This window comes from Crocuta crocuta, unplaced genomic scaffold (assembly GCF_008692635.1).
Source record: "Crocuta crocuta isolate KB4526 unplaced genomic scaffold, BGI_CrCroc_1.0 scaffold131, whole genome shotgun sequence".
Classification (NCBI taxonomy): Eukaryota; Metazoa; Chordata; class Mammalia; order Carnivora; family Hyaenidae; genus Crocuta; species Crocuta crocuta.
This window is the reverse complement of record NW_027528977.1, coordinates 9457912-9472447: the sequence shown is the minus strand read 5'-3', so window position 1 is coordinate 9472447 and position 14536 is coordinate 9457912. Positions and strand designations below refer to the sequence as shown.

Genomic DNA, 14536 nt, shown 5'->3' with positions numbered 1-14536 from the left:
GTCCATCCATGTTGTCACAAAATTTCCTTCCTTTTTATGGCTGAATAATGATCCATTGTATGGTTATGCCACATCTTCTTTATCCATTCATCCACTGATGGACACTTAGGTTGTTTCCATGTCTTGGCTATTGTAAATAATGCTGCAGTGAACCTGGGGGTGCAGATATCTTTTTGAGATAATGATTTCATTTTCTTCAGATAAATACCCTGTGGTACTTGATGGATCAGTGATAGTTCTATTTTTAATTTTTTGAGAAACCTCCATGCTATTTTCCATAGTGGCTTCACTGATTTGCATTTCCACCAACAGTATGTAAGGGATCCCTTTTCTCCAAATCCTCACCAGCACCTGTTATTCCTTGAAGATGAAAATTCTATAGGGAAAGATGGGTGTAAATCAGATAAGTCTTTTCTCCAGCTGGCCCTTTCGTCTTCTGGACTCAATTTGCCTTAGACCATCATTTTATGTTATTTATTTATTTTAAACATTTATTTATTTGTTTGTTGGTTGGTTTATTTTGAGAGAGAGAGAGCACATGTGTGCATGTGCAAGCAGGGAAGGCTACAGAGAGAGAGGGAGAGAGAAAATCCCAAGCAGGCTTCAAGCTCAGCATAGAGAGTGACCTGAACCTAAATCAAGAGTTAGACACTCAACCAAATGAGCTATCCAGGTGCCCCAGGTCATCATTTTAAAATCTTGTAAGAATTTTCTTCTTTGATCTTGTCCTTATGTCTTTGAGAACTATTTTGTTTAGTTTAGTCTGCCTGGATTTAAGTAGTTGGGTCCTGGCCCTGGAAGTAATGACTGATAGGCCTTTGGCCACACTCCAGAAAAAGAGACTTACACATGCACCATCCTTTTGGAGCATTCAGTTCCATGCCTTCTTTTTCATTTAAAACTATGCCTATTTCAGGTCAAACCTACTTCCAGCATGTTTTCTCACTGTAATACCACCAACTTGTATACTTAGTTCTCTAACTGGTACAATTTCACCAGTTGGGGGGCGTCTGGGTGGCTCAGTCAGTTAAGAGTCTGACTTGAGCTCAGATCATGATCTCACAGTTCGTGGGTTCAAGCCCTGCATCTGGCTCTGTGCTGACAGCTTAGAGGCTGAAGCTTGCTTCAGATTCTGTGAGTACCTCACTCTGCACCTCACCCCTGCTCACGCTCTGTCTGTATCTCTCTCAAAATAAATAAACATTAAAAAAAACAAAAACAAAAAAACAAGGGGCACTTGGATGGCCCAGTCTCTTAAGCATCCGACTTCAGGTCAGGTCATGATCTCATGGTTTGTGGGTTCGAGCCCCACGTCAGGCTCTGTGCTGACAGCTAGCTCAGAGCCTGGAGCTTGCTTCAGATTCTGTGTCTCTCCCCGTCTCTGACCCTCCCCTGCTCACCCTATCTCTCTCTCTCTCAGAAATAAATAAAACATTAAAAAAAAAACAAAAACAATTTCAGTAGTTGGAATTGCAGTGGCCATTTTGGGGAGAGTTTGACATTGAAAAGATTGTTCATTTTATTTATTTATTTATTTTATTTCATTTTTTTTTTAAATGTTTTATTTATTTCTAGGAGAGAGAGAGAGAGAGACAGCGTGAGCAGGGGAGGGTCAGAGAGAGAGGGAGTCACAGACTGAAACAGGCTCCAGGCTCTGAGCTGGCAGTCAGCACAGAGCCCGACGCGGGGCTCGAACCCACGAACCGTGAGATCATGACCTAAGCGAAAGTCGGATGCTCAGACGACTAAGCCACCCAGGTGCCCCAAGATTGTTCATTTTAGACATATCTTAATATTTGTAAATGACATATCAGATAAAATGTTAGTATCCAAAATCTATAAAGAACTTATCAAACTCAACACCCAAAAAACAAATAATCCAGTGAAGAAATGGACAAAAGGCATGAATAGACAGTTTTTCAAAGAAGACATCCAGATGGCTAACAAACACATGAAAAAATGCTTAACATCACTCACCGTCAGGGAAACACAAATCAAAACCACAATGAGATACTACTTCACACCTGTCAGAATGGCTAAATATAACAACTCAGGAAACAACAGATGTTGGTGAGGATGCAGAGAAAGGGGAACCCTTTTGCACTGCTGGTGGGAACGCAAAGTGGTGCAGCCACTTTGGAAAACAGTATGGAGATTCCTTAAAAAATAAAAAATAGAACTACTGTATGACCCAACGATTGCACTATTAGGTATTTATTCAAATGATTAAAAGTTGACTCAAAGAGGCACATGCACCCCAATGTTTATAGCAGCACTATCAACAATAGCCAAAGTATGGAAAGAGCCCAAATGTCCATTGACTGATGAATGGATAAAAAAGATGTAGTATATATACCAATGGAATATTACCCAGCAGTCAAAAAGAATGAAATCTTGCCATTTGAACAACTTGATGGAACTAGAGTGTATTATGCTAAGTGAAGTAAGTCAGTTGGAGAAAGACAGACATCATGATTTCAGTCATATGTGGAATTTAAGAAACACAACAGATGAACATAGGAGAAGAGAAGCAAAAATAAGATAAAAACAGAGAGGGAGACAAATCATAAGAGACTTGAATACAGAGAATAAACTGAGGGTTCCTGGAGAGGTGGTGGATGGGAGGTTGGGCTAAATGGGTAATGGGCATTAAGGAGGCCACTTGCTGGGATGAGCACTGGGTGTTATATGTAAATGATGAATCACTAAATTCTATTTCTGAAATCATTATTACACTATATGGTAACTAACTTGGATTTAAATTTAAAGAGAAAGAGATATCTTAGAACAAAAAACAAAGGAACCCTCATGAAAAGATCCTCTTGCTTATCAAAAGATAATTTTATTTAATGTAGGAAGCACACCACTCCATTTCTGTACCTTGGAGACTAATAATGGCTGGCTTTCTAATTGTGTGGCTTGAGAAAATAGTCAGGGTCCCAAGTTACTGTCTGAACCAACTGTAATGCAGTTTCTTCTGTTTCTCTACATCTAAACTTTCTTCTCTCCCTTTGTAGAGGAACTATAAGCAATCTTTTAAAATGACAGTTTCATATTGGTCTAACGCCAGGTGCTTCTCACTCCTTTTGTTCCTCTCTCCTTGATTCTCTCTCTTGAGAAATTCTAAAAACCATAAAAAAAAAAAAACTGCAAAAAGCAAAACCCCCAGAGCATTCAGTTGTTACGCATACACTAGGAATATCTGATCCAAATAAACAAAAAACAGTAAAAGATATCTAAAACAAAAAAAGAAAATGTTATCAACTATAGTTTTTGATGTGTGTGTGTGGGCACTCAAAAGTTTATGTTCAGAATAGCTTTTGTTACAAGGTAAGGAAAAGCTTTAATTCCAAGCTAAAAGAGCTTTTGGTATGGTTGAGTCTTTAAAAAGTAGTTTACCATATAAAAACACCGTTAGCACAATATTTTGGTTTGTACAAGACCAAGGTTAAGTTTCTCATAAATTAAACTTTCTAAATTTCCTGATTGATTTTTAAAAATATTCTTCATTTTGTATTTAGTGTTTAATGATTCTTAAATTAGTCCCTGCACAACCCCCACCCCAGAGATCTTCTCTTCTGTGAATTTCTTCTTGTTGTCCCATCCAGTTTAATTGTGGAGACACATAAAACACCTGTAGGCAACTGTAAATTCCTCTCTTTATTTTTTTAAATAATTTTTAAAATATTTTAAAAAATTTATTTGTTTTGAGAGACAGAGAACATGAGTGCAGGAGGGACAGAGAGAAAGAGAGAATCTGAAGCAAGCTGACAGCTCAGAGCCTGACATGGGGCCCGAACCAACAAACCGTGAGATCATGACCTGAGCCAAAATCAGATGCTCAACCGACTAAGCCACCCAGGCCCCCCCTACCTGATATTTTAAAATCACTTTGGAGTATTTATTTTCTTTCTCTTGCTTATCTTTTTTTAACTTTTTTTTTTTATAGTTTATTTATTTTTGAGAGACAGAGTAAGACAGAGTACGAGCAGGGGAGTGGCAGAGAGAGAGAGGGAGACACAGAATCCAAAACAGGCTCCAGGCTCTGAGCTGCCAGCACAGAACCCGATGAGGGGCTGGAACCCACAAACACGAGATCATGACCTGAGCCAAAGTCGGACGCTTAACTGACTGAGCCACTCAGGTGCCCACTCTCTTGCTTATCTTCTCCAGATATTCCAACTATGTGTCTAGTGGATCTCTTGCTCTACCATTTTTCTTTAATCCTTTTTCCTTATTTGCTCTTTTTCAATTCATCTTTTTTAATTTTCTCAGTCCTCTCCTTTCTGTCCCCGTTTATTATCCGCAATACCTCATCCCCTCCTCCTGGCCTCATGTGTAGCCTTTATTTCAGTGATAGTCAAATTCCTCTCTTTACCTTTTTCCTGAGCTCTGCTTGAAAATTTATTTTCCATTTCTTTCTGTTTCTTCACTGTTTGCTTATATTTTGGCTTTGAGATCTTGCATAATGGAGTAATGATACAGTTAGTATATTCTGTGAGTTTTTGGGGAAAATCTTTGTTCATGATACTTATCTTCTCTACGATAAAATATTTTTGAGAGATGTTCTTCACTTGCTCCTTCATTTATCCTCTGTCTACCTCCCTGCCACTATGTCCCCTCCCCTCCCACTGTAGATTCTTTGCCTATTCATTTTGTGGTCAAATTCTTCTTGGATTAGCTGTTTTCACAAGCAAGGATGGGGTTGGGGAGAAGCCAAGTGATTTATACTGTCTCATGGGGAAGTCAGGTATTTGTGCCTAAGGCTGCCAACCTCACCTTTGCTGAGCTGATCAAGAGCTGCGGCTTCGGGGCTGTTACCTCCCCGAGAGCCCCTTGTTGCTCCCCACGTTAGCCAAGGCAGTGGTTTGCCAGGTGCTATATGCAGTCTCTTATCTCTCTAAGCACCGTGTCTCCTTCTCTACTGTATCACATGTGATTGTTTTGTTGTCACCCCCACCCCTGCCCCTGCTCCTAGGTGGGCCACACACCTGCATGGGTCTGTCCTGTGCTCCCCCTGCCTTAAAAGTCTCCCTGGATGGCCTGGTGTTCTCTGCCCTTATCAGTCTTTCTCATTTATTTTAGAGTTTGGAGTTAGAGGTTTTCCCTCTAACTTCACTTAAGTAAAGATAGGGAGTTGCTGTTTCTTATTTGGTTTGCTGCTTTTGGTGGGTTTGGGGAAGAGGCAGAAAGGAAATTATGAAGTTATTTCTCATATGTANGATTTCATTCTTTCTCATTGCCATGTAGTATTCCGTTGTATAGATAAACCACATCTTCTTGATTCTCTTTCCTTCCCTAAAGGAAGGTGATCTTGACTGAAACAATCCACTCTTTCCTCTTCTGCCTATAAAAGCCTTCCATTTTTGTATCGCTCCCTAGAGCTCATTTTTCAACTGCTAGATGGGATGCTGCCCTATTCATGAATTGTTGAATAAAACCAATTAGATTTTCAAATTTACTCAGTTTTTTAAAACAGCCTAAGCTGAGATTGGGGTGTCTCGATGCTACAGGCTCCTTCCTGCAATTTTGCCCTGATGTCCCTTTGAAATTCTCACTGTTTGGGCTCAGTACCCTCTCATGAGGGTATATCATGAGGATATTTCTCATCACACCCTGGAATTTTCTGGGGCTGTGACTCTTGGCTTCTGCTGTAGGCCTGGGAGGTTTTCAGGGTCCACTCTACTCTGAAGGGTTATCACTGTGCGTCTCCTGGATGCCCACAGCACATCATTTGCCCCCAGGCCAATATGGCCCTGGTCCCTGGCATAGTTCTGTTTATGTGTCTCTCCCACCCACTGGAAGATCCTCTCCTAAAAGAGTCTTATTCATCTGTGTCCCATTGTCAAAGTTAGAGTCATGCTCTTGATCAGCTCTAGGTCTGTTTTAAGAATAAACAAAAGACTGGAAGGAAAGCAGGCAGAGAAACTGTCTCTGCTCTCCTCTGCTGTACATCATGTCTCTGCCCCTACCTGGAAACCTTTCTCCATCTGCCATTTCCACAGGACACTTCCTTCCTCCTCCTCCTCCTCTCTATAGCCCTCATCCACCAGGGCAAGTTCTCCTGGGCCTGCTTTCTGCTCTACTTCTTCTTTCTGTTTAGGTTAGGGGAGGCAGCTGGAGGCCTGAGTGACTGGTGGGGCAAGCCAGGGAGACGCAGGTGAGAATAAGTAAGGGTGTGCTGGTGCTGAGCCCTTAGCTCTCTTGCTGTCTGTAGCTGGTGCCCTACTCAGCAGCCTCTGCAGGGAAGGGTTTGAGTACTGATTCTTAAGGAAGCCTCAGGTAGGACAGGGAAGGGATGCGGCTCCAGAGAAGGTGGGGTGACTTGACTTTCCATTGGTGAAAAGCTCTGGGGAATGATGGAGGCCAAGCAGGGGCATGGGAAGAGGTAGAGACAGAGTTGGGAGGCCCAGGTTGGTGGTTTCCTCTATGCAGGTGCTTGTAGCTGCCTGCTGTACACTCTTCTGTTCCCTAGTGTCACAGATGGAGCAGACTGTCTAGGAACTTGCCTGGAACTGGAAAAAAGTGGTTGGTGGGTCAAAGAGTTGTATTTGACCAGGTCTAAGTCTTCCACCCATTTATTCCTTTTAAATTATGAAAATCTGCAAACATAAGCAAGTACAGAAATTTAACAGTGGACTCACACACACCCAGTCTTTAGATTGAATAATTACCAAGATTGTATTGTATTTGTCACTTTTCTTTGTGTTTTTAGGCATTCAGACATTTTTGCTATTTCACCTTTAAATTCTTTGATATATACATCTTTTAAAAATATGACTTTTTAAAAATAACTGTAATGCCAATATTATATTTAACAAAATTAACAGTGGTTCCTTGTTGTCAACTAATATCAGTTCATAGATGAAATTTTTTAGTGCATTTTTTACTATTGTTTTGCATGTAAGCCCAACATTTTGATGTGATCTCTCTGAGTTTGTTTTAATGCGTCCCACACGTTTTGGTAGTTGTTTCCATTTTAATTTGTTTCAAGTTATTTTTTATTTCCTTTTGATTTCTTGATTTCTTCTTGATCCATTGGTTGTTGAAGAGTGTGTTGTTTCCTTTCCACGTATTTGTGAATTTTCTAGTTTTCCTCCTGTTACTGATTGCTAGTTTCATGCCATGGTGGTTGGAAAAGATACTTGGTACAATTCAGTCTTCTTAAATTTGCTAAGACTTATTTGTGACTTATCATGCTCTATCGTGAAGAATGTTCCATGTGTGCTTGAAAAGAATGTGCATTCTGCTACTGTTGGATGTTCTATATGTTGTGTTAGGTATATTTGTACTAACGTCTAGTTCAAATCCAGTGTTTCCTTATTGATTTTCTGTCTGAGTGAGCTACCTTTTGTTGAAAGTGGGGTAGTGTCTATTTCTCCTTTCAAATCAGTTAGCATTTGCCTAACATATTTAGGTGCCCTAATATTGAGTACATATATATTTGCAATTGTTATATGTTCCTGAGGAATTGATCCTTTTATCATTATATAATGACCTTCCTTCTCTTTTGTTACAGTTTTTGGTTTAAGTCTATTTTTTAATATATAAACATAGTTAACCTTGCTCTCTTTTGGTTTCCACTTACAGGGAATATCTTTTTCTAGTCCTTCACCTTGAGTCTATGAGTGTCCTTAAAGCTGAAGTGAATCTCTTGTAGGCAGGATATAGTCAGATCTTGCCTTTTTTTTTTTTTAAATCCATCCAGCCATTCTATGCCTTTTTAAAAATGCATCCCTATGTTTACTGCACCATTCACAATAGCCAAGACATGGAAACAACCCAAGTGTCCATCAACAGATAAATGGACAAAGAAGTTGTGGTATATAGATACAATGGGGGAACACCTGGGTGGCTCAGTTGGTTAAGTGTCTGACTTTGGCTCAGGTCATGATCTCACAGTTTGTGAGTTCGAGCCCCATGTCGGGCTCTGTGCTGACAGCTTGGAGCCTGGAGACTGCTTCGGATTCTCTGTCTCCCTCTCTCTCTGCCCCTCCCTCACTTATGCTCTGTTTATGTCTCAATAATAAATAAACATAAAAATATTTATAGATACGATGGAATATTTAAAATTTTTATTTTATTTGTTTGTTTATTTATTTATTTTAGAGAGAGAGGGAGTGGGAGAGTGTGAGTGGAGGTGGGGGCAGAAGAGAGAGAGCGAGAGATACCTTAAGCAGGCTCCATGCTCAGTGTGGAGCCCCATGCAAGGCTTAAACCCACAACCCTGAGATTATGACCTGAGCCAAAACTAAGGGTTGGATGCTCAGCTGACCGAGTCACCCAGGTGCCACGATACAATGGAATATTAATCAGCCACAAGACAGAAAGAAATCCTGAATTCTGTGACAACATGGATGGAACTTGAAGGCATTATACTAAGTGTGATAAGTCAGACCATGAAAGACCAAATACTGTATAATATCACCTACATGTGGAATCTGAAAGAGCCAAACTTATAAAAACCAAGAATACAATAGTGGTTACTATGGGCCGGGGTGTGGGGAAGCAGGAGAAATTTTGTTTAAGGATCCAAATGTTCATCCAGTAGTTAGATAAGTCCTGGAAATCCAATGCATAGCATATAGCAGATAGACAATAAGATTGTATTATATTCATCAAAATTAATAAGAGCCTAGACTTTGGTTGTTCCCGCCACAAAATAGAAATGACAATTATATGACACAATAGAGGTGCCAACTATCACTGCAATGATAATCATATTACAATACATATAGGCATCAAATCAGTACTTCAAACACATAATGTTTTATGTCAAACATAATTCAATAAAAAAAGAAAGCTGATTTCCATCTTTCTCAGGTTTCAGAAGTGTCTTTGCCCCAGTATTACCAGAACTAGGCAAGTGGTGTATCTCAAACCTCAACCAATCCAAAGGATGTGAGTAAACTGCCATACATCTCACCCCAGTGGATGCAGGAGAAGACACCTTTGGAATGAAAGGATGGGAGGAGTCTGGCCACAAGAAGAGTGAGTGCAGTCTTGCTCTTTGCTAATAGCATGACAGTAATTTAATGCCTTTATCTTACAGGTGAAATACATTCAACTTGAAGAGTCTCCTGGCAAGAAGGTAGCTGTAAAATGTACAGGCCAACCCATGATGTCCTACGACGGATCCAGAGTGCCTCTCTGGCGCTGCCATGAGGCTCATCTTGTTGCCCCCAGCCCTAGTGGTGGTTCTGTCAATGGTTTGGGAAGGCCCAGCCCTGGCCCGGGCAATCTCAGATCACTCCAACACCTTGGGGGCACGTCCTGGATAAGCTGAAGGAATCTGGAAACATGTTGGAGGACAAGGGCCTGGAAGCCACTAAAAGCATCAAACAGAGTGATGTTGGTAATACTGATCAGCTCTTTCACTTGCAGGATGACTGGGGTTAGGGTCCCAGCTCTTTTGTGAGGGTAATGTAGCTCACCAGCCAGCCTCAAACACACCAGCTCTCACATATACAAACATGCAGAGCTCATTGTTAACGAACTGAAGTAGACAACATCTCAAGCTTCCATGGCTGCCCAGTAGATCAGAGTCATTTTGGTAGTGGCTATTGATGACGTTTTCTGAAGGAGAATCTTGTTTTAGATGATAACTCTGGTACATTTGTTTTCCAGCCACTTCCTTCTCTTCCCACAGAAGGTCCTAAGGAAACCCAGCTGCTGTCAGTGTGGACATGTTTCCAAGGTGACCCGCAGCCAGGGTGATGCCTCCCTGGTGGGTCCTGAGGAAATCCAGCTCCTGTCAGTGTAGATGTGGAGGCAAGTCCACTCTATGCCATTCGATTAGAATTTATGATACAGGTAACAGAATCCATGTTCCTTTAAAGCCCTCCAATAGTCCTGTTTGCTCCTCCCAGCCCCAGTCACACAGCTCACAACTCAGTACCCTGAACGGGACAAGAGAGAAATAAGCATGTTTGCCAGATTTCTGTACAGCCTGAGAAGCCAAGTGCTCACTCACATGCCCTCACTTTCCCCCTGCTGGAGAAATCATGGGCTGAGAAGGTGATTTCTTGGCACTGAGCTGTGCTGCTTGGGGGACAGGTGATGGAGGCAAAGTCAAATTGTTCCTCTTACCTTGTGCGTGCGCATACACATACACATTTTTTTGCTGCAAATATATGCTAGAAGTTCTCTGGAAACCTGGACTTCTATAAAGGCTCTCTTCTCTGGGAGTAATCGTCTAAGACAGCGCTCTCCAGGATCTCCTGGACCATGGCTGACTGGGGATAGAGCTGATTCATGGGCAATTGCAGGGTCACAGGTGGGACTGAGGTCTGTTACTTGACACATGGGTGTTTGAGACTCCTCTTGGGTCCCCTGGCATGTGGTGCTGAACCCCACAGCTTCCATAAAGACATTTTCACCTGTGGGTGAATGTCAAGTTGTTGGTCAGGCATAGAAATCAGTGAGGGTTATTGTATTGGACTATGTTGGACTATGTTGGTGATATCACTCTAAGCCCTCTTCTGTGCCTCATGTTGCTTCCAGGAATTAAGGTGAGGGCAGAATCGTACATCAGCCTCAGAAGAGGGGGGAAATAATCTGCCTTTTCTGATGAAACTTTGGAGGCCACCTTAACACCAAGTACCTTGTCCTTTCCCCAGGATTTCCTGGAGGTATAAGGGATGGGGCAAGGAGGAATGTCTAGTTCAAGGCTGGCCCTCGGACTGTTATTCAAGTACCTAGTTTAGACTGGTGGAATCATTTCTTCCGAGCAGACCCTGTGGCTGAAACTGGGGTCACTGAGTGTGACAAATCTAGTAACAGGAAAGAAGAACCTCGTCTGCAGGGCAGTGCACCTGTTCTCATTAACGACTTCTCTGCCCTGCTCTGGGTAGGGCCAAGGCTCCTTGGGGCCTGGCATGAGATTGGACTGGGGGAAGTTCAGCCTCTAGATAATTCTTTTACTGTTGTGAGCTGGTCATAGCCCAGGAGTTCCTGCTGAATGGGTAGTGGGAGTATGTGAGGCTGCCTATGTGCATGATGACAAGAGAAAGTAGCATAGGACCTACATTCAGCTATGGGAAGGGGTCTGGCTGGAGCAGCAAGATGGTGGGAGAAACCGGTGTCCATCCCTCTCTGCCTAGCTCCTCCCTGTGGTCATTCATTCATTCATGAAATATAAGAGTGTCTACTGGTGACCTGGGCCTGTGCTGGAATCTGGGAACATGGAAGCGAATAAGGGCATATGAGTGTGAAATCAGAATTTATTATTTTATTTATTTTTCTAGTGAAATGTCACAATTTCATTATTCAGTGTTGCATGCTGTGCTTTGACTCACATCCTTTCCTCTGAGTTAATCCACAAAGGGTGGCAGTTTGTTGGAGAACTGCACAAAATATGGAGTACTTCATGAATTTGCATGTCATTCTTGCACAGAATCCATGCTAATCTTCTCTGTATTGTTCCAATTTTAGTATACGTGCTGCTGAAGTGAGCACAGAAATCAGAATTTAGATGCCTTAAGATCAGTGTAGGTTGGGAAGGGGTGATCAGGGAAGGATTTTTTTTTCATGTTTATTTTTGAGAGAGAGTGTGCATGTGTGCATTTGTGTGAGTGGGGGAAGGGCAGAGGGAGGGGAAGTGGGGAGGGGCAGAGAGAGAGGGAGAGAGATAATCCCAAGCAGGCTCCATGCTGTCATTGCAGAGTATGATGTGGGGCTGGATCTCACTAACACTAACATAACTGTGACATCACGACGTGAGCCAAGATCAAGAGTCAGACACTTAACTGACTGAGCCACCCAGGTGCCCCTAGGGAAGGATTAATATGAGAGTGAACAGTAGAGTCCTCCAGGATTAAAGCAGAGCCTGATGAGGACAGAAAATCAGGGAACTGAGACTCTAGGCCCTGTGTGTGCCCTTTGTTGGTGGGGGGGAGGCAAGAGTCACGGTAGGAGTGTAGGAAGATGGTGGAGCCATGTGCTATGGATCTTAAGGGGAAGAGGCTTTTATCTCTGGGGATCAGAAAGAATGCACATCCCTCTCTAGGCCTGGAATTCAGGGCAGTTGGGGAATGGGAAAGCCTAGCTTGAGAAGACACAGGGAAGAAGGGGCGTTGAAGGAGATCCATGTTGTGGTTCAGGCAGGGTTGGAGGGAAATGCATCGAAGAGACTGAGTGCAGAGATTTGTTTCTTGTGGACCAGGGGATCCAGAGGCAAAGTGGAGAGGTTGATGTGGTGAGCAGCTGAGGGAGATTGGATCAGAGTGGGGAGAGGAAAGATACTGGATTGTATTGGGGTTGGGGGGAGGGTACTAAGGAGATCCTGAGGCTGTGGTGAGGATGGCAAGGTCATTTAGTCCCAATAGTTTATTTTAGCTTTTATTTCCCTTGCCTCGGGAGACATATCTAGAAGTATTGCTACATCCCATGTCAGAGACATTACTGCCTGGGCTCTCTCCTAGGATTTAATGGCTGCAGGTCTCACATTTAGGTCTTTAATCCATTTTGAATTTGTTTTTGTGTATGGTGTAAGAAAGTGGCCTGGTTTCATTCTTTTGCATGTAGCTGTCCAGTTCTCCCAACATCATTTGGTGAAGAGACTGTCTTTCTCTCATTGGATATTCTTTCCTGCCTCATCAAAGATTAATTGACCATATAATTGTGGGTTCATTTCTGGGTTTTCTCTTCTATTCTTTTTTTTTTTTAAATGTTTTATTTATTTCTAGGAGAGAGAGAGAGACAGTGTGAGCAGGGGAGGGTTAGAGAGAGAGGGAGTCACAGACTGAAACAGGCTCCAGGCTCTGAGCTGGCAGTCAGCACAGAGCCCGACGCGGGGCCCGAACCCACGAACCGCGAGATCATGACCTGAGCGAAAGTCAGACGCTTAACCGACTAAGCCACCCAGGCGCCCCTCTGTTCTTTCGTTCTATTGATCTATGTGTCTATTTTTGTGCCAGTACAATATTGTTTTGATTACTACAGTTTTGTAATATAACTTGAAGTCTGGAATTGTGGTATCTCCAACTTTTCTTTTTTTAAAGTTTATTTTTATTTTGAAAGAGTGAGAGAGAGAGCAAGAGAGAGCAAGAGAGAGAGAGAGAGAGAGAGGGAGGGAGAGAGCGCATACAAGCACTAGTGGGGGAGGGGCAGAGAGAAGGAGAGACAGGATTCCAAGCAGGCTCTGCACTGACACTGACTGATGTGTGGCTTAAAATCAGGAGCCATGAGATCATGATCTGGACCAAGATCAAGAGTTGGATGGACACTTAACTGACTGAGCCACCCAGGCACCTCTCCAGATTTGCTTTGCTTTTTCAAAATTGCTTTGGCTATTTAGGGTCTTTTGTGATTCTATAAAAAATTTAGGATGTTTTTGTTCTAGTTCTGTGAAAAATGCCTTTGGTATTTTGATAGAGATTGTATTAAGTGTGTAGATTGTTTTCGGTAGTATAGATATTTTAACAATATTTATTCTTTCAATTAATGAACATGGAGTGTCTTTTCATTTCTTTATGTTTTTTTTTTAGCTTCTTTCATAAGTGTTTTGTAGTTTTTGGAGTACAGGTCTTTCATCCCTTTAATTAGATTTATTCTTAGGTATCTTATTTTTGATGCAATTGTGAATGGTATTGTTTTCTTAATTTCTCTCTGCTGCTTCATTATTAGTGTATAGAAATACAATGGGTTTCTGCACATAGATTTTGTATCCTGTGACTTTACTGAGGATTCATTTATTAGTCCTAGTTTTTTGGTGGAGTCTTTGGCTTTCCTTATATATAATATCATGTCATCTGCAAGCAGTGAAAGTTTTACTTCTTCCTTACCAATTTGGATACCTTTTATTTCTTTTTGTTGTCTAATTGCTGTCTCTAGAACTTATAGTACTATGTTGAGTAAAAGTAATGAGACCTTGTCTTGTTCCTGACCTTAGGAGGAAAGCTCTTAGCTTTTTCTCACTGAGTATGATGTTAGCTGTGGGTTTTTCATACATGGCCTTTTTTATGTTGAGGCATGTTCCCTCTAAACCTACTTTGTGGAGTTAAAAAAATTTTTTTTAATGTTTTATTTATTTCTGAGAGAGAGAGCGAGAGAGAGAGAGCAAGAGAGCATGAGCAGGGGTGGGCGAGAGAGAGAGGGAGACACAGAATCTGAAGCAGGCTTCAGGCTCTGAGCTTGCTGTCAGCACAGAGCCCGATGTGGGGCTCGAACCCACGAACTATGAGATCATGACCTGAGCCAAAGTCAGACACTTAACCAACTGAGCCACCCAGGTGCCCCTGGAGTTGTTGTTTTTGTTTTGTTTTGTTTTTTTGTTTTTCAAATCATGATTGGTCGTTGTACTTTGTCAGATCCTTTTTTTGCATTTATTGAAATGATTGTATAGCTTTGATCTTTTCTCTCATTGATGTGATATATCATGTTGATTGATTTGCAAATATTGAACCACCCTTGTATCCCAGGAATAAATCCCACTTGATGGTAGTGAATGATATTTTTAAAGTATTGTTGGATTCTGTTTGCTAATATTTTGTTGAGGATTTCTGTATTTATGTTCCTCAGAGATATTGGTCTGTAG

At 41.8% G+C, this 14536-nt stretch overlaps 1 non-coding gene across 1 annotated transcript; it reads right to left on the bottom strand.

Moving 5' to 3' along the window:
- Positions 1–11350: 11350 nt before the first annotated feature.
- LOC144226038 (U6 spliceosomal RNA) lies at positions 11351–11457 on the bottom strand. The gene has a single exon (XR_013333504.1). It is a non-coding gene; the product is annotated as a U6 spliceosomal RNA (small nuclear RNA).
- Between the last annotated feature and the right edge of the window lie 3079 nt (positions 11458–14536).